The sequence below is a fragment of the Musca domestica genome, unplaced genomic scaffold, assembly GCF_030504385.1.
Source record: "Musca domestica strain aabys unplaced genomic scaffold, Musca_domestica.polishedcontigs.V.1.1 6, whole genome shotgun sequence".
In the NCBI taxonomy this organism is placed as follows: Eukaryota; Metazoa; Arthropoda; class Insecta; order Diptera; family Muscidae; genus Musca; species Musca domestica.
In genome coordinates, this window is record NW_026712363.1 from 3,249,576 (window position 1) to 3,272,976 (window position 23,401).

A 23,401-nucleotide genomic window follows, 5' to 3' on the forward strand; every position below is an offset into this window, starting at 1 on the left:
GCGATTTTGTTCACGAGATTGTTTGTAGTTTCTTCGCAAAGATGTAGTGGGGGAGGTTGTTGTATTACTTCGTCAGCCTCGTTATCCATTCATCCATCGACGTCAACTTAAGGTATACGTTTTGCCCGTTCTGACTTATATTTCTCTCTTCCGTATGAGAGAGTGACATACACTTGTTGTTAATACTATAACAAACGGATTTGTTAATTTCTTCTGCTTGGGAAAAAGAAGATAAAAAAGAAAAACTATTTTGCAAAAATTCCTAATAAACAATGTAATTTTTAGCTTTTTTCTAAGTTTTTGAATAGAGCCCAGTTTGCTTTTGTATTATGTATTTTGCTTTACTTATGAAAAAAACACTTTTCATTAGCAACGAAAAACAAACGCATCCGTATTTAACGCCAGCACAAAATAACTTAGCAATATGTAAATTAACTAATATTTATGCATACACGAACCTAAAGCGGCCAGGAAACAAAGAATCGAAAACCCATATCTTAATATTAAAAGGTATTGTTACCTCAAGACAGAGTCTTCAATTTCCATCCTTATCAACGACGACTAGTCCTTTTGAGCTCATGAGCTGATAGGTGTAGTATTTTTTCTTTTCAGAATCCAGAGCACGAACTAGGTCCTTATAATGCGACTCAGTATAAATTTAATAGATACCACATGAAAGTTAGATTTACCCAACATTTGGCGATTTTGTTCACGAGATTGTTTGTAGTTTCTTCGCAAAGATGTAGTGGGGGAGGTTGTTGTATTACTTCGTCAGCCTCGTTATCCATTCATCCATCGACGTCAACTTAAGGTATACGTTTTGCCCGTTCTGACTTATATTTCTCTCTTCCGTATGAGAGAGTGACATACACTTGTTGTTAATACTATAACAAACGGATTTGTTAATTTCTTCTGCTTGGGAAAAAGAAGATAAAAAAGAAAAACTATTTTGCAAAAATTCCTAATAAACAATGTAATTTTTAGCTTTTTTCTAAGTTTTTGAATAGAGCCCAGTTTGCTTTTGTATTATGTATTTTGCTTTACTTATGAAAAAAACACTTTTCATTAGCAACGAAAAACAAACGCATCCGTATTTAACGCCAGCACAAAATAACTTAGCAAAATGTAAATTAACTAATATTTATGCATACACGAACCTAAAGCGGCCAGGAAACAAAGAATCGAAAACCCATATCTTAATATTAAAAGGTATTGTTACCTCAAGACAGAGTCTTCAATTTCCATCCTTATCAACTACATATTTTAACGAGTATGGAGAAGACAAAATTCAGGCAGGATCGGCAATATGATACCCTACATAACTATGCATACTTAGTAGAGCTCATGGTAGAAGAATACTGGTAGTCGAATCGACACAGCTGCTGGGATAATGAACTTTCAAACCAATTTTGATATTGACCATTTTGCAACAACAAAATACTACGGTATCCCGAACAAACAAGCCAAAACTCTTCTATTAATAGACAAGGCACGGTCGACGAAAGGGGTTTTATTGTAACAGACAAAACCAACTTACATGGTTATGCTACTTCGTTTAGGTTAAACGAAAGCATGACAAGTGGAGAAAGATGTAAATGTTTATAAGTGCGGTTGTAAGATTTAGAAGACTTTCCAAAAGAATTTTAGTTTTATTTAATTCTTTGGTTCCTCTTCTATTGAGTTTACGATTTCGTCACTTAGGTAAAAATGTTTTTCTGTCATAGAAGTTATTTTTAAAAAAACTTCTGGGGAGAATATCCCAGACAAAAACAAGGGAACTGATGAGGATTGGTGGCTCTTTCCGAAACCTAGTTTTCCCTGCCTTACCCCCTGGTAAACATTACCATCGTTCTCCACTAATAAATAAACGTTGTTTTTATAAAAACAACAATAAAGGGATAAAGCCTGACCATTTTGCAACAACAAAATTGAACATTTTTAATAAAAAATTACTCAAATTTTAAAATTTATTTAAAAATGTGTATCATCCATTAAAAAATCTACATAGTTTTGAAAAAAAAACATTTTAATAATTTTGACGTATCAATATTCCCGAGCGTTGATGCATCTACCTTAATTCTTATATCATGGCTATGATACCACATGATTTTATTTTGTGTCATTAATTTGTCAATTTTATATGTTTATGTGTGTATTCTTTTCAATAATAAAAAATGCTCAGAAGTTAGTTTCGGGTGTTTTCAAAATGTTTATTGCAACATATGCATCTACAAAATCTACAGTTTTTTTTTATCGAAATAAACCTTTAGAGATATATAGAGCATGGTTTTGAAAAGAAATTTTGACCTTACTTCAGTTTTCGCGGTTTTCAATTATTTATTCAAAATCAATGCAATAAGTTGTTTGGTTTTTTTGTTTGTTTTTCAATGTTAGCCTACCTTGTCTTAATTGTACCATGCAATGTTTTGACAAAAAATAGATTATTATATATTCTCTTATACCACACAAATCGGTGGTTGTTATAATATGCGTTTTACGACAATTTTTACAAATTTAACTAATTGCTCAATCAAGAATTTCAATTCCAAAATTGGCTTGACAGTTCATTGTCGCAGCAGCTGTGGGGACAGGCTGCACACGGCCTCAAATGTTACGAAGAGAGCGAAAGTGTATATAAATTAATAAATAAGTAAGGGTATAAAAACAAACATAAAAACTAAATAAAAATCAAGGTTCTGTAAAATAATTGAACTAATTATTTAAATAATTATTATTTAAAATGTCACACATTTGAAAGGCGATTCAAAAAAATCATTTTATGTATTCTCACCTTTAGAGTTATTTAGTCTAATTACAGATAAGTATAACTATTTATAAAAGAACTAAAGGTAGATGCATTAACACTCACGATATATTTATTATATTTAAAAATATCTCCAAAAATAAATGACTTTTAAAAGATTTTTTATAGTAATTTTTTCGCAGCGACATCTTCATTTAGTTTAGTTTAAAAATACAAAACGAAATTGTATTTAATTTGGTGAAGTAAATCTCTAATTCAATTCTTCGATATAATATACACGATTTGCGTTTTGTTTGGTGTTATGTTAGGAAAGATGTAATAACCGGCCTGAAGGTGAGAATACATAAAAAGCTTTTTTAACTGGCTTAAGTCATCGGCTGGCTACTTCGGAAAAGAACCAAGGAGCCTTTGGCCAAAATCGAACTAAGTCAACCTAGAACCTCTTTGTTCCTCTACAAAGATGCCAGTCCAAGAAGCTCTTTATGTACTTCCACCTTAAGAGTCTCAAGTCCAGAGTAAGTTCACGTACCATTGGCCTATTTTATGCTTTCTATGGATTTAGGATCCTTCGAAAAGACTTTACGGAACCTGTCAGCGTCATTGACGTTTTCTATTGACTCAGTTAAGCATACCCAAGATTTGCGCTTGGCGTTCTTGATTTCACTAATACCACTAATAATTATTGAAGGCTGATTTATAGACGCACCAGTCCGTTTGTTTTTTGGTCTTATTGGCCCTATTGTACCCTACTTAATTTGGCTAAATATTTTGACCACTAAACTGGTTGTCATTTCTTGCCTGGGTACGTAATCGGACAGTATTTTTCAAAGCGCTCATGCATGATTCTCGTTATCGCATTTACAGAGTAGTCTATATTTAGGGCTAAGGTTAAGACTAATGGTGAAGCCAAGGTATTGCCAAGTCCGCAAATTTGTCCCAATGTTTTTGATTAATACCCTCTACAGAAATCGTGGAAACTCTCTTCCAGTGATCGGTGAAAGGAGCACCAAACTAGTATAAGTGATTCATTGAGGTAACCGTTGGAATACAGTCGGTAACCTGACTGCAAATCGAGGAACGCTAATGGGCACGGTTTATGTAACATCCCAGCACTAGGTGGTCTGTTGTTTCTATAGGTTGGATATTTAGAGGCGCCAGTTGTTCACCACCAAGGATCACGGGCACTCGGATATTTATTCCGACACTCTCCCCCTTGTAAGTGCTTTGCTGTCCGCGACTTCTGATTTTATTCGCAGCTGTCCAATATATCTATTGGGCGTTCCACTATCCGCAACCTGTGGACGCATCTGGTAGCTATGCTCCCGCAATATAAATGCTGTTCAGCTGGTGTTTACGTATACACTGCCAAAAAAGACAAACATATTGTATCAATAAAACTAATAACTTATCTTCAAAAATAAGTGATTATTCACATTGTTCCAGAACTGCAAGAATGTTAAAGTTTTTACTATATTTCCTTTATGATATCGAAGAAAATTGCAAGACTAGTGGACTCTTGCTAAAAATGGAACAGAGCAAATGTACCCACCTTGGAAAGGAGGGTATATTAACTTTGTCATTCAGTTTGTAACGTCCTTAAATATTCGTCGTAGAACCCATCAAGTATATATATTCATAATCAGCATAAAATTCTAAGTCGATTTAACGATGTTTGTCTGTTGAAATCACGATATAGCCAACATTATTTGACGTAGAGTGCCAAAATTTAGCAGAGTAATTTGTATTGTGTCTATGATGGTTGGTATTGAAAATGAATAAAATATATCGGTCCACTTTAACGTATATGAAAATTGGTAGTTGTAGGTCATAACGGGTCCCAGTTCGTGTGGCGAGACATTGAATGTATAGCCCCCATATAAAGGTACCTCCCGATATTCGGTATTTTAAATATTTTTGCCACATTTTTTTACGGATTAGTCTAAAAATTGGTATTTGTTGGTCATAATGGGTTCTAGATTCGGTGGCGAAACATTGCATGTATGGGTCTACGATTTGATATAGCCCCCATATAACGGTACCTCCCGATATTCCGTATTTTGATGGTTTTGCCACATTTTCACGGATTTGTCTAAAAATTGGTATTATCATGAGCAAAAAAATGGTATTTGTAGGTCACAACGGGTCCCAGTTCGTTTGGCGTGATATTGTATATATAGGTCCACGCTTTGGTATAGCCCCCATATAAAGGTACCTCCCGATATTTAATTATTAAAGTGCTTTTTCTTTTGTGCAGACTACAAACGTAAGTATCGCCAGAATACTTTTGTGTTTGTTTGTAGTTTGCTAAACAATATTGTTGTTCGTCTTTGTGCAACAATAAATTCCGGCTCAAAATCTACTCAGTAGAATTTGAACCACAACAAGTCCATACGACGGTATTGGAACTTGTACATGGTCCTTCGAGTCCAAAAAATAAAGAATCGGCTTATTTGCCAAAAATATTTTCCAAAAAAAGCACTAATTTTAATTTAAAATTAATTTGAAAGTAGTAAGAAGTGTTGTTGTGTTTTCATCTGTGTTCGAATGTGGCGGCTTTTGTGTTGTTTGTCGTAGACACACATACATTCAACAAATCAACACTGCCATTTCCAAAAGAAATCGTTTGTGTGAAGTTAGAAAAAAATAGAGATATTTGTTTGTATTCATTGTTTATTAACACTATCAAAAACACATACACTAACACCATTATAAAACACCACAATCACTTTCATTTTCTCCATCATTTTTTTTGGCATTTATTTCATTTTGTTTTGTGTTACATTTGTCGCATTCGTCATTTGTGCCATTTGTAATAAACAATCTTTTGACATATGTTTATTGTGCCAGATCGATCCGTCTGTTGTGCTTACCATATCGACTATCGATCAGCTGCTGGGTCAGAAAAGTTGTGCAATTACTCGCTGACGTAACGCAAGTTTCTGACGTAACGTATAAAACTTTGCATAAATTATTGAATCGATATAATATAATAATACACATAAATAATTTTGAGTAAAAATAAATAATAAGATAATAAACGTTAAATTAAAAAAATAATAATAATAATAATTAAATAAACAAATCATAAAAATATATTAAAAACATTTTTTCAATAAGTTTAAAAACAAATTAAACTTTTGCTGAGAAAAATAATATTATACGGCAAATCAAAAACATTAACAGAAATAATTTCATTTTATTTATTAACAATAAATAAAGTGATAAATATAATTTGTTTGTATAATAAGTAATAATAATAAAAAAATAATAATAAAAAAAGTAAATAAAATATAATAAATAACAATAAATAAACCTCATATAAATATACATAAAAAATAAATAGAAAAACAAAATGGATTCAACAATTTGTGCTAAGTTTGAATACGAAACCGACAGCCTTATGAATATGTGCATTCAATTGGAGAATACTCCCGAGGAACTATTTTCGGATTCTTTAATTGAAACCAAACTAGAATCCATTGATGAAGATTGGCATAATGCACGCAGTGCATTTGAATGTGTATATTTAGCAGAAATAGAGGAAGAAGAAGAAAAGGCTTATAAATTAGAAGCCAGAAAAATATTTGAGTCCCTCAGGGACAAATACCAAACTACAAAAGCTAAATTATTAGAGATTTTGAAGAAAATAAAACAAAATCAAAATAATACCGCTAGAGGCGATGTTACAAATGCGTCACTGTTTCACAGCTCAGCTGTGTATCCTCCGGGTACAACCTTCGACATGTCGGAAATTTGTATTAAAGTGCCACCTTGTGACACTCAAGACTTCTACGGAAGTTATGAACAATGGCCAACTTTTAGAGACATGTTTACGACCATATATGGAAATCATCCCAGACTCACCCCTGCGCAAAAACTCTATCATTTGCGTAACAAAACAAAGGGTGAGGCTGGTAGAATTGTTGATCGGTACCCGTTATCTGATCAGAATTTTTCGTTGGCATGGGAAGCATTATCAGTGCGATACGAAAATGTGAGGGTACTGGTAGATAATCAATTAAAAATTTTATTCAATCTTTCGGCAGCAAAGACTGAATCTAGCAGAGATATAAAAAGAATTCAATCAACAGTTAGCGACTGTCTAGCTATATTAAAAGCACATAAGGTACAAGTAGATCAATGGGATCCTATTTTGATATATTTGTGTTCAACTAAGCTTCCGGTTGAAACTCTGACTCTTTGGGAACAATCGCTCGAATCACATTCAGAGCTACCCAAATGGTCACAAATGGAAGATTTTCTAAAAAACAGACATAGAGTCCTAGAGAGAATAGACAGTCTAAGAAATAAAGCAGCTTCAACTGCTTTTAATGATGAATTTCAAGCGCATCAAAATGCGCAATCGACACAATCGAATAGATGTGTCATGTGTAATAGAAATCATATTTTGAAGAATTGTTCAAGATTTAATAGTATGAGTGTTAATCAGAGAATTGAATTTGCTAGAGAAAAAAGGTTGTGTAACAATTATCTTATATATGGACACATTTCTCAGGAATGCGTTAGTGTACATAGGTGTATGTTTCGTAAAAAGAAGCACCACACTAAACTGCATTTACCAAATAACGTTCAAGAGAGATCTACACAGCCAAGATTGGTAGCAAGAGAAAGTCAAAACACTTATCGTTCTGAAAATGGACGCCAAACAAATGCTCTAGTTACCACAGAGAATATTGTAGAAGAAATGCCATGTTCGTCCAATTCTGTAGCTCAAACTTCTAATGTGGAAACACATGTGTCAGTAAGTCATGATGACGTTATGCTGCCTACAGCTCTAGTAAAAGCAAAATATTCGGGGGAAATATTAACAGTTAGAGCTCTCATTGACTCTGCTTCGAAACGAACATTCGTTACTTAAAAAATAATTAAACGAATTGGCATATTAACTGAAAAAGCTAGTTTCAAGATTAGTGGACTGAGTGGAACAGTCGTGGCTAATTCAAATAAAAAATGTGTTCTGACGCTGTGTTCAGAAATAAATGAAACTGAATTTGAAGCAGAAGCTTTAGTTGTGCAAAATTTGACAAGTTTATTGCCGACGCAGACTATTAAAATTTCAGATTTGGGAAGTATTAAGGATTTGAAGTTAGCAGATCCAGGATTTATGATTTCTGCTCAAATTGATATGCTTATAGGTAGCGATGTTATCCCATATATAATCCTAGAGGGAGTTAAAAAGAACATATTGGGCAACATGATAGCTCAAAATTCGATATACGGTTGGTATATCTATGGGCCAATATCAGCCAATGAAATTTGTTTAGCGTCTATAGAAATAAAAAATAATTCTGAAGATGACGTTAGTCAATTATTGAAAAAGTTTTGGGAACAAGAAGAAATAAGTGAAGTGCCCATTTCCACGAAATCAGAATCCCACAGAATCAAGAGAAATCAGATGAAACCCACAGAATCAAGAGAAATATGTACTGGTGAGAAATATTTTTCATATTATTTACCGCATCATGCAGTCTTTCGCCCAGAAAGTTCTAGTACTAAAGTGAGAGTGGTGTTTAATGGATCGAGTAAGACAAAAAGCTCTTATTCTTTAAACGATGTTTTACATACAGGGCCAATATTACAAAATGATTTAGTGTCTGTAATTTTGAATTGGCGCCTGTATAAGTATGTGTTTAACGGTGACATTGAGAAAATGTACCGACAGATATGTGTTCATGATTCTGATCGGCAATACCAGAGAATTTTATTTAGAAAAGAAGGTCAGAGTGATATTAAAGATTACGAATTGTGTACTATTACCTTTGGTATAAACTGTGCACCTTATTTGGCGATTCGCACATTGTTGCAATTGGCGGAAGAGTCAAGAGATAAATGCCCAATTGCATCGAAAATAATTAAAAATGAGATATATGTTGATGATGTATTGACTGGAGGTCATACTATTGCCTCAGCTTTGGAGGCGGAAAAACAATTAATTTGTGGTTTGAATTCGGCTGGATTTCCGTTAAAGAAGATAACGGCAAATCATCCGACCCTTCTTTCTAATGTCCGATCAGAAGATTTGTTAAATGAAGAATTTTTAAGAATTAAAGATATGAGTTCAACAAAGACATTAGGTATTCGTTGGAATGCCTTAACTGACTCATTTTCTTATAGTATGAAGTCACTAGAGGTGACTACCCCGATAACTAAAAGGAAAATCTTGTCAACCATTTCGAAATTATTTGACCCAGCAGGGTGGTTAACGCCTTTAATTATACAGGCAAAAATTTTGTTGCAAGACCTTTGGTTAGAAGGTGTTAATTGGGATGAAAGAGTAAGTTCATCCACGTATACTAAATGGAAAACATTTTTCGATCAATTTTCAAGTGTTGATTCTATTCAAATACCAAGATTGATTAATTATTGCCTAGAGGGCAATATACAATTTCATGGATTTTGTGACGCTTCTGAGAAAGCGTATTGTGCCGCAGTATACGTTCGAATGGACACAGAATCAAAGTCATCAGTAAACTTGTTAATAGCGAAAAGTAAAGTTGCTCCATTAAAAAGAGTAAGCTTGCCAAGATTAGAGCTTTGTGGTGCCGTATTGCTCTCATCTTTAATGAAGTATGTTGTCTCCAAATTAGATGTGAAAAATTATTCTGTCCACATGTGGACAGATTCAACAATTGTATTGGCATGGTTGCAAAAACATCGATCCACATGGAATACTTATATTGCAAATAGAACCGCAACTATATTCAAAAATATCGAAAATGCAACTTGGAGACATGTTTCTTCGAAATGTAATCCTGCAGACCTTGGAACAAGAGGTTGTAATTCTGTAGAGTTAAGTAAATGTTCGCTATGGTGGAATGGCCCAATGTGGTTATTAAGTCCTGGTAATAATTGGCCAGAATCTAATATGATATCGAAAGATCCGCCAGAAAAGCGAAATATTGAAGTACATTGTGCACCAATTATAGAGAAAGATGATTATAAAGAAATGATTCAAAAATGTTCTTCTTATAACAGAACATTGTGGATTATAGGATATATGTATCATATGAAGAATAAGCGAAGAAAAAATGAATATTCAGATGGAGGAAGTGAAAAACTTCTATCTCAAGATGAGTTGAATCACGCTAAGATGGTTCTAGCCCGAATGGCGCAAAGGGTTCATTATCCCCAAGAATATAATGATTTAATTAATTCGAAAATTATATCACGAAAAAGTCCGTAACGTGCTTTGAATCCATTTTTGGATGAGAATGGGGTAATGAGAGTTAATGGACGTCTAGCTAATGCAAATGTTTCTAATGACGAACGATTTCCAGTAATAATGCCAAGTTCGTCTCATTTATGTAATATATTCTTGGAATTTATCCACAAAACATTAATGCATGCTGATGTAAGACTTATGATGTCCATGGTTCAACGCCAATTTTACATCCCTAGACTAAGAAGAACCGTTAAAAAAGTAGTGCATAATTGTGTAATTTGTGCAAGATACAAACAGAATGTTAAATCACAGATAATGGCTGCATTGCCTTTAGAGAGAACTTCTTTTTCACTTCCCTTTACCTATGTTGGAACAGACTTTGCAGGTCCATTTCAAATTAAAAGTGTCAATTTGAGAAATTCACCGTACCAAAAGTCGTATGTATGTATATTTGTATGTTTTTCGTCAAAAGCCATACATCTTGAAGCGTGTTCGTCACTATCCACAGAAGCGTTTCTTTCAACATTTACACGATTCATAGGTAGAAGAGGTTTGCCTAGATGTTTAATGTCAGATAATGGAACCAATTTTGTGGGTGCCAGTCGTACTCTCTCGAGGGAATATCATGAATTTATAAAAAAATCCTCCAAAGAAATTTTAAAGAAGTATATTGTTAATGGCTTCGAGTGGAAGTTTATTCCACCTAGCGCTCCACACATGGGCGGATTATGGGAAGCAGGAGTTAAAAGTTTTAAGACACATTTCAAAAAGGTAATGTCTGAAAGAAAGTTCAATTTTGAGGAATTTGCCACTGTTTTAGTGAGAATAGAGAGTGTATTAAACTCTAGGCCTTCAACACCATTGTCAGAGGATCCGGAAGATTTAGAGGCTTTAACTCCAGCACATTTTCTAAGAGGCGGACCATTATTATTCGCTCCGGAAATGCCTATTGACGATTTATCGTCACGTGTGGGACGTGTGGTAAAAGTGCATGAAGGGCACGATCAACACGTAAGAGTAGTTGATGTAAAAACTACAACAGGTATCATATCTCGTTCTATTGTGAAGTTATGTGTACTCCCAGTCAGTGGTTGTCAGTAGAATGTAAAATATGTGTATGCGTGCCCCAATCATGGTTAAATATCTAACAGACAATGCCTTTAATGGCACCCTTTTTTCTCTAGGATATTTTTTCTTTCAATATATTTCTTGCAGTTAGATAATAATGAATATGGGCCAAGGTGAAGTCTGTCAGGTTTGCTACGGTATTCATCACCTGAGGAACTGTCCCGCTTTTCAAGTGATGACGGTGGAGCAAAGAGAGAATGTGGTATTGGCCCGCAGATACTGCAAGAACTGCCTCGAACGGAACCACGTAGCGAGATTTTGTTCCTGGCCAGGGACATGTCGTATGTGTGGTTCTCGGCACAATACGATGCTGCATCGTCCTGTAGTGGCAGCTCTAATTGAGAGTGGCATAGGGTTTGCCAGGTATCACCCGTATGCCAATCAAAGAGCGCAGCAAACCCAACAGCAACAACAAATTCTTGCTCAACTGCAAACACGGCACGCGCACACTGTCACTGAAACTACACCAAAGCAAAAAAAGCGGAAGCAGCATCAGAACAAACAACAGATTGGTGTGCAGAAAACACAAACAAACAACAAATATCGGCGAGTTAAAACAACCAAAAAACAGAGTAAACAACAAAATCAACATGCCGCACAACAGCCACAGCAACAGCCCGGAGAAAGAAAAAGGGAAGAAAAACCTTTACTGCAGCAGCCAGAGATGATGGACAGGTTCCTGAGCGTGCTCGAAAAAATAGCAACAGCTTTAACGGTTGCACCAGTGCAAGGGGCCCGGCATGTTGGGAATAGACCCAACCCCATAGACGATGATATCGATATGGACCTTATCGATCTCGATAATTAAAACTATCGATGAGGTTACATCGTCAAGGAGTTTTGGTTGGCACTCTTCTTCTTGAAGTTTAGAAAAGTGGATCGCCAGATCAAAATTGTGAATTTTTTATAAATAAAAAAGTTGACCGACAGAGTCATTTTAACTTTGAAATAATAATTATTAAAGTGCTTTTTCTTTTGTGCAGACAACAAACGTAAGTATCGCCAGAATACTTTTATGTTTGTTTGTAGTTTGCTAAACAATATTGTTGTTCGTCTTTGTGCAACAATAAATTCCGGCTCAAAATCTACTCAGTAGAATTTGAACCACAACAAGTCCATACGACGGTATTGGAACTTGTACATGGTCCTTCGAGTCCAAAAAATAAAGAATCGGCTTATTTGCCAAAAATATTTTCCAAAAAAAAGCACTAATTTTAATTTAAAATTAATTTGAAAGTAGTAAGAAGTGTTGTTGTGTTTTCATCTGTGTTCGAATGTGGCGGCTTTTGTGTTGTTTGTCGTAGACACACATACATTCAACAAATCAACACTGCCATTTCCAAAAGAAATCGTTTGTGTGAAGTTAGAAAAAAAAGAGATATTTGTTTGTATTCATTGTTTATTAACACTATCGAAAACACATACACTAACACCATTATAAAACACCACAATCACTTTCATTTTCTCCATCATTTTTTTTGGCATTTATTTCATTTTGTTTTGTGTTACATTTGTCGCATTCGTCATTTGTGCCATTTGTAATAAACAATCTTTTGACATATGTTTATTGTGCCAGATCGATCCGTCTGTTGTGCTTACCATATCGACTATCGATCAGCTGCTGGGTCAGAAAAGTTGTGCAATTACTCGCTGACGTAACGCAAGTTTCTGACGTAACGTATAAAACTTTGCATAAATTATTGAATCGATATAATATAATAATACACATAAATAATTTTGAGTAAAAATAAATAATAAGATAATAAAAGTTAAATTAAAAAAATAATAATAATAATAATTAAATAAACAAATCATAAAAATATATTAAAAACATTTTTTCAATAAGTTTAAAAACAAATTAAACTTTTGCTGAGAAAAATAATATTATACGGCAAATCAAAAACATTAACAGAAATAATTTCATTTTATTTACTAACAATAAATAAAGTGATAAATATAATTTGTTTGTATAATAAATAATAATAATAAAAAAAATAATAATAAAAAAAGTAAATAAAATATAATAAATAACCATAAATAAATCTCATATAAATATACATAAAAAATAAATAGAAAAACAAAATGGATTCAACAATTTGTGCTAAGTTTGAATACGAAACCGACAGCCTTATGAATATGTGCATTCAATTGGAGAATACTCCCGAGGAACTATTTTCGGATTCTTTAATTGAAACCAAACTAGAATCCATTGATGAAGATTGGCATAATGCACGCAGTGCATTTGAATGTGTATATTTAGCAGAAATAGAGGAAGAAGAAGAAAAGGCTTATAAATTAGAAGCCAGAAAAATATTTGAGTCCCTCAGGGACAAATACCAAACTACAAAAGCTAAATTATTAGAGATTTTGAAGAAAAGAAAACAAAATCAAAATAATACCGCTAGAGGCGATGTTACAAATGCGTCACTGTTTCACAGCTCAGCTGTGTATCCTCCGGGTACAACCTTCGACATGTCGGAAATTTGTATTAAAGTGCCACCTTGTGACACTCAAGACTTCTACGGAAGTTATGAACAATGGCCAACTTTTAGAGACATGTTTACGACCATATATGGAAATCATCCCAGACTCACCCCTGCGCAAAAACTCTATCATTTGCGTAACAAAACAAAGGGTGAGGCTGGTAGAATTGTTGATCGGTACCCGTTATCTGATCAGAATTTTTCGTTGGCATGGGAAGCATTATCAGTGCGATACGAAAATGTGAGGGTACTGGTAGATAATCAATTAAAAATTTTATTCAATCTTTCGGCAGCAAAGACTGAATCTAGCAGAGATATAAAAAGAATTCAATCAACAGTTAGCGACTGTCTAGCTATATTAAAAGCACATAAGGTACAAGTAGATCAATGGGATCCTATTTTGATATATTTGTGTTCAACTAAGCTTCCGGTTGAAACTCTGACTCTTTGGGAACAATCGCTCGAATCACATTCAGAGCTACCCAAATGGTCACAAATGGAAGATTTTCTAAAAAACAGACATAGAGTCCTAGAGAGAATAGACAGTCTAAGAAATAAAGCAGCTTCAACTGCTTTTAATGATGAATTTCAAGCGCATCAAAATGCGCAATCGACACAATCGAATAGATGTGTCATGTGTAATAGAAATCATATTTTGAAGAATTGTTCAAGATTTAATAGTATGAGTGTTAATCAGAGAATTGAATTTGCTAGAGAAAAAAGGTTGTGTAACAATTATCTTATATATGGACACATTTCTCAGGAATGCGTTAGTGTACATAGGTGTATGTTTCGTAAAAAGAAGCACCACACTAAACTGCATTTACCAAATAACGTTCAAGAGAGATCTACACAGCCAAGATTGGTAGCAAGAGAAAGTCAAAACACTTATCGTTCTGAAAATGGACGCCAAACAAATGCTCTAGTTACCACAGAGAATATTGTAGAAGAAATGCCATGTTCGTCCAATTCTGTAGCTCAAACTTCTAATGTGGAAACACATGTGTCAGTAAGTCATGATGACGTTATGCTGCCTACAGCTCTAGTAAAAGCAAAATATTCTGGGGAAATATTAACAGTTAGAGCTCTCATTGACTCTGCTTCGAAACGAACATTCGTTACTTAAAAAATAATTAAACGAATTGGCATATTAACTGAAAAAGCTAGTTTCAAGATTAGTGGACTGAGTGGAACAGTCGTGGCTAATTCAAATAAAAAATGTGTTCTGACGCTGTGTTCAGAAATAAATGAAACTGAATTTGAAGCAGAAGCTTTAGTTGTGCAAAATTTGACAAGTTTATTGCCGACGCAGACTATTAAAATTTCAGATTTGGGAAGTATTAAGGATTTGAAGTTAGCAGATCCAGGATTTATGATTTCTGCTCAAATTGATATGCTTATAGGTAGCGATGTTATCCCATATATAATCCTAGAGGGAGTTAAAAAGAACATATTGGGCAACATGATAGCTCAAAATTCGATATACGGTTGGTATATCTATGGGCCAATATCAGCCAATGAAATTTGTTTAGCGTCTATAGAAATAAAAAATAATTCTGAAGATGACGTTAGTCAATTATTGAAAAAGTTTTGGGAACAAGAAGAAATAAGTGAAGTGCCCATTTCCACGAAATCAGAATCCCACAGAATCAATCAGAAATCAGATGAAACCCACAGAATCAAGAGAAATATGTACTGGTGAGAAATATTTTTCATATTATTTACCGCATCATGCAGTCTTTCGCCCAGAAAGTTCTAGTACTAAAGTGAGAGTGGTGTTTAATGGATCGAGTAAGACAAAAAGCTCTTATTCTTTAAACGATGTTTTACAAAATGATTTAGTGTCTGTAATTTTGAATTGGCGCCTGTATAAGTTTAACGGTGACATTGAGAAAATGTACCGACAGATATGTGTTCATGATTCTGATCGGCAATACCAGAGAATTTTATTTAGAAAAGAAGGTCAGAGTGATATTAAAGATTACGAATTGTGTACTATTACCTTTGGTATAAACTGTGCACCTTATTTGGCGATTCGCACATTGTTGCAATTGGCGGAAGAGTCAAGAGATAAATGCCCAATTGCATCGAAAATAATTAAAAATGAGATATATGTTGATGATGTATTGACTGGAGGTCATACTATTGCCTCAGCTTTGGAGGCGGAAAAACAATTAATTTGTGTTTTGAATTCGGCTGGATTTCCGTTAAAGAAGATAACGGCAAATCATCCGACCCTTCTTTCTAATGTCCGATCAGAAGATTTGTTAAATGAAGAATTTTTAAGAATTAAAGATATGAGTGACAAAGACATTAGGTATTCGTTGGAATGCCTTAACTGACTCATTTTCTTATAGTATGAAGTCACTAGAGGTGACTACCCCGATAACTAAAAGGAAAATCTTGTCAACCATTTCGAAATTATTTGACCCAGCAGGGTGGTTAACGCCTTTAATTATACAGGCAAAAATTTTGTTGCAAGACCTTTGGTTAGAAGGTGTTAATTGGGATGAAAGAGTAAGTTCATCCACGTATACTAAATGGAAAACATTTTTGGATCAATTTTCAAGTGTTGATTCTATTCAAATACCAAGATGGATTAATTATTGCCTAGAGGGCAATATACAATTTCATGGATTTTGTGACGCTTCTGAGAAAGCGTATTGTGCCGCAGTATACGTTCGAATGGACACAGAATCAAAGTCATCAGTAAACTTGTTAATAGCGAAAAGTAAAGTTGCTCCATTAAAAAGAGTAAGCTTGCCAAGATTAGAGCTTTGTGGTGCCGTATTGCTCTCATCTTTAATGAAGTATGTTGTCTCCAAATTAGATGTGAAAAATTATTCTGTCCACATGTGGACAGATTCAACAATTGTATTGGCGTGGTTGCAAAAACATCCATCCACATGGAATACTTATGTTGCAAATAGAACCGCAACTATATTCAAAAATATCGAAAATTCAACTTGGAGACATGTTTCTTCGAAATGTAATCCTGCAGACCTTGGAACAAGAGGTTGTAATTCTGTAGAGTTAAGTAAATGTTCGCTATGGTGGAATGGCCCAATGTGGTTATTAAGTCCTGGTAATAATTGGCCAGTATCTAATATGATATCGAAAGATCCGCCAGAAAAGCGAAATATTGAAGTACATTGTGCACCAATTATAGAGAAAGATGATTATAAAGAAATGATTCAAAAATTTTCTTCTTATAACAGAACATTGTGGATTATAGGATATATGTATCGTATGAAGAATAAGCGAAGAAAAAATGAATATTCAGATGGAGGAAGTGGAAAACTTCTATCTCAAGATGAGTTGAATCACGCTAAGATGGTTCTAGCCCGAATGGCGCAAAGGGTTCATTATCCCCAAGAATATAATGATTTAATTAATTCGAAAATTATATCACGAAAAAGTCCGTAACGTGCTTTGAATCCATTTTTGGATGAGAATGGGGTAATGAGAGTTAATGGACGTCTAGCTAATGCAAATGTTTCTAATGACGAACGATTTCCAGTAATAATGCCAAGTTCGTCTCATTTATGTAATATATTCTTGGAATTTATCCACAAAACATTAATGCATGCTGATGTAAGACTTATGATGTCCATGGTTCAACGCCAATTTTACATCCCTAGACTAAGAAGAACCGTTAAAAAAGTAGTGCATAATTGTGTAATTTGTGCAAGATACAAACAGAATGTTAAATCACATATAATGGCTGCATTGCCTTTAGAGAGAACTTCTTTTTCACTTCCCTTTACCTATGTTGGAACAGACTTTGCAGGTCCATTTCAAATGGCAATTTGAGAAATTCACCGTACCAAAAGTCGTATGTATGTATATTTGTATGTTTTTCGACAAAAGCCATACATCTTGAAGCGTGTTCGTCACTATCCACAGAAGCGTTTCTTGCAACATTTACACGATTCATAGGTAGAAGAGGTTTGGCTAGATGTTTAATGTCAGATAATGGAACCAATTTTGTGGGTGCCAGTCGTACTCTCTCGAGGGAATATCATGAATTTATAAAAAAATCCTCCAAAGAAATTTCAAAGAAGTATATTGTTAATGGCTTCGAGTGGAAGTTTATTCCACCTAGCGCTCCACACATGGGCGGATTATGGGAAGCAGGAGTTAAAAGTTTTAAGACACATTTCAAAAAGGTAATGTCTGAAAGAAAGTTAAATTTTGAGGAATTTGCCACTGTTTTAGTGAGAATAGAGAGTGTATTAAACTCTAGGCCTTTAACACCATTGTCAGAGGATCCGGAAGATTTAGAGGCTTTAACTCCAGCACATTTCCTAAGAGGTGGACCATTATTATTCGCTCCGGAAATGCCTATTGACGATTTATCGTCACGTGTGGGACGTGTGGTAAAAGTGCATGAAGGGCACGATCAACACGTAAGAGTAGTTGATGTAAAAACTACAACAGGTATCATATCTCGTCCTATTGTGAAGTTATGTGTACTCCCAGTCAGTGGTTGTCAGTAGAATGTAAAATATGTGTATGCGTGCCCCAATCATGGTTAAATATCTAACAGACAATGCCTTTAATGGCACCCTTTTTTCTCTTGGATATTTTTTCTTTCAATATATTTCTTGCAGTTAGATAATAATGAATATGGGCCAAGGTGAAGTCTGTCAGGTTTGCTACGGTATTCATCACCTGAGGAACTGTCCGCTTTTCAAGTGATGACGGTGGAGCAAAGAGAGAATGTGGTATTGGCCCGCAGATACTGCAAGAACTGCCTCGGACGGAACCACGTAGCGAGATTTTGTTCCTGGCCAGGGACATGTCGTATGTGTGGTTCTCGGCACAATACGATGCTGCATCGTCCTGTAGTGGCAGGTCTAATTGAGAGTGGCATAGGGTTTGCCAGGTATCACCCGTATGCCAATCAAAGAGCGCAGCAAACCCAACAGCAACAACAAATTCTTGCTCAACTGCAAACACGGCACGCGCACACTGTCACTGAAACTACACCAAAGCAAAAAAAGCGGAAGCAGCATCAGAACAAACAACAGATTGGTGTGCAGAAAACACAAACAAACAACAAATATCGGCGAGTTAAAACAACCAAAAAACAGAGTAAACAACAAAATCAACATGCCGCACAACAGCCACAGCAACAGCCCGGAGAAAGAAAAAGGGAAGAAAAACCTTTACTGCAGCAGCCAGAGATGATGGACAGGTTCCTGAGCGTGCTCGAAAAAATAGCAACAGCTTTAACGGTTGCACCAGTGCAAGGGGCCCGGCATGTTGGGAATAGACCCAACCCCATAGACGATGATATCGATATGGACCTTATCGATCTCGATAATTAAAACTATCGATGAGGTTACATCGTCAAGGAGTTTTGGTTGGCACTCTTCTTCTTGAAGTTTAGAAAAGTGGATCGCCAGATCAAAATTGTGAATTTTTTATAAATAAAAAAGTTGACCGACAGAGTCATTTTAACTTTGAAAAAATAATTATTAAAGTGCTTTTTCTTTTGTGCAGACAACAAACGTAAGTATCGCCAGAATACTTTTGTGTTTGTTTGTAGTTTGCTAAACAATATTGTTGTTCGTCTTTGTGCAACAATAAATTCCGGCTCAAAATCTACTCAGTAGAATTTGAACCACAACAAGTCCATACGACGGTATTGGAACTTGTACAAAAAGAATTTTTAATTGCCTGTTAACTATTTTTTTTTTATTTTCATACCTATGGCGAATACTTAACAATTCCTAAAGCTTCTCCTTTAGTATTGTTACGAATATAACTTTAGATTTAAGTTAATTTAGATGAATTCCGTTAATTTAAGAATTTGAATTGTAACGTAAATTTCTACTACGCAGTTTATTTGAATGACTTCACAACAACAACTACTGTATAGATTTTTCTACATCCTTCCATTTCCTCTTTCATTTTCTATTTTGTTGCTGACGTACAATTCTTGTTAAACGTCATCATTGATGATCGCTTAATTCTTCTTTCTTTGTTCACCCCTCGCCTGTGTATGTGTTGTTGTTATTGTTCACTCAATGTAAGTTTGTATGTGTTGTTGTTATTGTTCACTCAATGTAAGTTTGTATGTGTTCGTTGCATTGGTAGATTGTTCGTAATCTAGGAGTTACCAGATCGTCTAGAAACTTCTGTAGCGACAGGCGAGGCTCATATAAATAAGGGAAATGGAAAGGCAGTTAGTTGTTGTGAATCAGATCGCGAATTGAAACCGTCGAGTAAAGTAAAGTGCAAAGTAAAGTTGTGTGAATAAAATCATTGTAATAATCGTAATCCGAAAGAACCCGCGTTTTATTTGGTACGAGCTGTATTGGGAAATAAAACAACGTCTACACGGGATTAAGTAAAATCCAAGAACGTAACAATTGGTGTCGGAAGTGAGATTACGATAATACTACGATGAAGTTTAAGGATCTACGAGTGGAAGACTTGAAGCAGGAACTTAATAAATTGGAATTGTCCTCTACTGGCAACAAGGCTGAACTACAAAAACGTCTGTTGGATGAGTTCGAGCGCCGTGGTATGAACATACATATGAGTTTGACAGTAAGGATGAAGTGGATTTATCGGAAATGGGCGAATCCAACGGTGGGGAAGTCTCGTCAGTAGCTGCCAGGGGTGACGATTTCAGAGAAATGCTAGCCAAAATGTTTGAGGAAAATTTCAGAAGGTTCGAAGAAAATTCAAGAATAACGAACGAGAAACTCAAGTACATTGCAGAAGTTATTGGAAGGAGAGTGGAAACCGTGGAGGTCCAAATTAAAGAGTTGGATAAGAAAGTGCAGTCGGTTGACGAGAAATTTCTGTCCCACGACCATAGGGTTACAAATCTGGAGAAGAAAATTTCGGAACTGGAAATCAAAGGTGGTCCGGTGCGAGTTCCTGATAACACACTAAAAATCAAACCTCCTGTATTCGACGGCTCTACGTCATTCAATGTTTTCAAGTTACAGTTCGAGACAGTGGCTTCTAGAAATTCGTGGAACGACAGCGACAAAGCGGTTGCACTACTTCTGGCATTGAAGGGCAGTGCTGCTGATGTTATACAGAGTATTCCTGTCGCTTCTAGAAACAACTATGAAGATGTTATTGCTGCACTGGAACGTAAGTACGGTGGCGAACATAAACGAAACATCTACCTTATGGAATTAAGGGGAAGAGTACAGAGGGCAAACGAGACGTTACAAGACTTTGCAGCTGAGGTGGAACGTTTGGTGCTAATGACGTATCCAGGAGAGGATCACCCATTGCTGGACCGTATGAAAATCGAAACCTTTGTGAATAGCATACGTGACCCTGAGATTAAGTATGCAACATATGCGTCACCAATAGCATCATTTTCCGAAACTGTGTCGTTTGCCCTTGCCCAAGAGACGGCAAGAATAGTTGTTAAGCCCCAGACCCACAAGATTCGCCAACTGGAGACCGAAGGTTGCGAACCCAAATCTCTCGTTAACTCGATCGAAGACGCCATGAGGCGGGTAATAGAAGAGACAAAGTTAGTTGGGATGACTAAGCCCAGGGTTAGATGCTACAACTGCGATAAAGCAGGTCATATTGCGCGCGAATGCAGAGCTAAGCGCAAACGATCCAGGTCATCGTCACCACCTCCAACGAAAGATGGTAGAAGAATGGCCCAACAGTCCACCAATGAGTCACAGTTAAACTAAATCGAGCCAGTCCAGCGGGGCATGAACTGGCTCCCGTCGACGATGGCCCCACAATCTCCATAGCAATAGTACAACAGGAAAGTCACAACCTAACAACAACTGGGTACATCAATGGTGATAAGCGAGTTCTGACGATAGATACTGGCGCATCAAAGTCCATCGTAAGATCAGATCTGGTAAAGGGAAAAATAACGCAACTTAATGGAGTCAGACTGCGCACAGCAACGGGGGAGCCCGCGGCAGTACACGGCAAGATTACCCTGAGACTAACTATTGCCAATAAATCGGAGAATTACGAGTTTATAGTTGCCGATATCGTAGACGAAGTGATAATAGGCTCAGATTTTATGATTGCCTTTGGTATCAATCTGGATATGAAAGAACGTGTGATGACCTGGTCTAACGTCGAAATTCCGTTAAACGTGGGCTACGACGAAAGTACACCCATTAGACGTCTGACCACGGACCATCCAGAGATAATACCGCCCTGTGCCGAAGCAATAATATGGGTACCAATGAATGGAGATTGTGGAGCCGAGAAGTTGTGGGTGGTGGAACCAGCAGAAAACAGAAACAGTAACATCCTAATAGCGAATGCCCTGGTGAAAAGCAACAAGGACGGATTAATTCCTGTTAGAGTTTTGAACCTGTCAAACAAGCAAGAGCAAATTTGCCAATTTTCCGATGTTGGACAATGCACACCAGCTGAAGCTGTAGTTAATTTGGAAACTAGCACCGAAAAGCCAGCTGCCATGGAGAAGAAGCACCTCGACGGCTACATAAAAGAGTGGACACACCAATTATCACCTTCCGAGAGGAACAAGGCTAAGCAGCTATTATGGAAATATGCCTCTACCTTTGCGTTGACAAAAGAGCACCAAGGAAGAACATCAGTGGTGAAGCATGAAATCAATACAGCAGACGCGAGACCCATTAAACAGCCTCCAAGAAGTGTTCCCCTGGCAAAAAGAGACGAGGTTCAGAAGCTGATAAGTGAAATGGAAAAGAGTGGTGTAATAGAACCATCGTCAAGTCCATGGTGCTCCCCAGTGGTCTTGGTCAAGAAGAAAGACGGAAGCACCCGATTTTGTGTGGACTACAGAAAGTTGAATGATGTCACCAAGAAAGACAGCTATCCGCTCCCAAGAATCGACGACACATTGGACACATTAGCCGTGACGTCATGGTTCTCCACCCTCGACCTGCAGAGTGGGTACTGGCAAGTAGAGATCGCCGAGAAAGATAAGGAGAAAACAGCGTTTGGCGTAAATGGGGGTCTCTGGCAGTTCAATGTCAGGCCATTCGGACTCTGCAACGCCCCGGCTACATTTGAAAGGCTGATGGAGCGTGTGTTAAAAGGGCTGCAGTGGAAGTCGTGCCTCATATACCTGGATGACATCATAGTCATGGGACGCAACTTCGACGAACACATCAAGAACTTAAAGGATGTTCTACAGCAGCTTTCGTCTTCAGGCCTCAAGCTGAACCCAAAGAAGTGCAGTCTCTTCCAACGAGAGGTGAAGTTCCTGGGGCACCACGTGACGCCGGAGGGCATATCGACGGATAAGGAGAAAATTCAAGCCGTCAGAGATTGGCCGCAGCCCCGAAATCTCCATGAGCTGCGAAGCTTTCTGGGTCTCTGCACATACTACCGTCGATTTGTCCAAAATTTTGCCAACATCGCCGCCTGTCTACACCGTTTGACGCAAAAAGGCCAGAGGTTTCAGTGGGGCAACGACCAGGAGGAGGCATTCAGAAAGCTCAAAGACATGCTATGCAGAGCCCCCATTTTGGCATACCCTATACCTGGCGGCAAGTTTGTCCTGGACACAGACGCAAGTGCGTGCGGCATCGGTGGCGTCCTTTCCCAGGAAATCGACGGACAGGAAAAAGTCATCGGGTACTACAGCCGGACATTGTCGAAACCTGAGAGGAATTACTGTGTGACGAGGAGAGAGCTGCTTGCTGTCCTTGAGTGCGTTAAACACTTCCCCAAATACCTATATGGCCAGCATTTCCTGCTGAGGACCGACCACGCTGCTCTCCAATGGTTGCTGCAGTTTAAGAATCCGGAAGGTCAACTAGCCCGTTGGATCGAGAGGCTCCAGAGTTATGACTTCAGAATCGAGCACAGAAAAGGCGGAAAACACGGTAATGC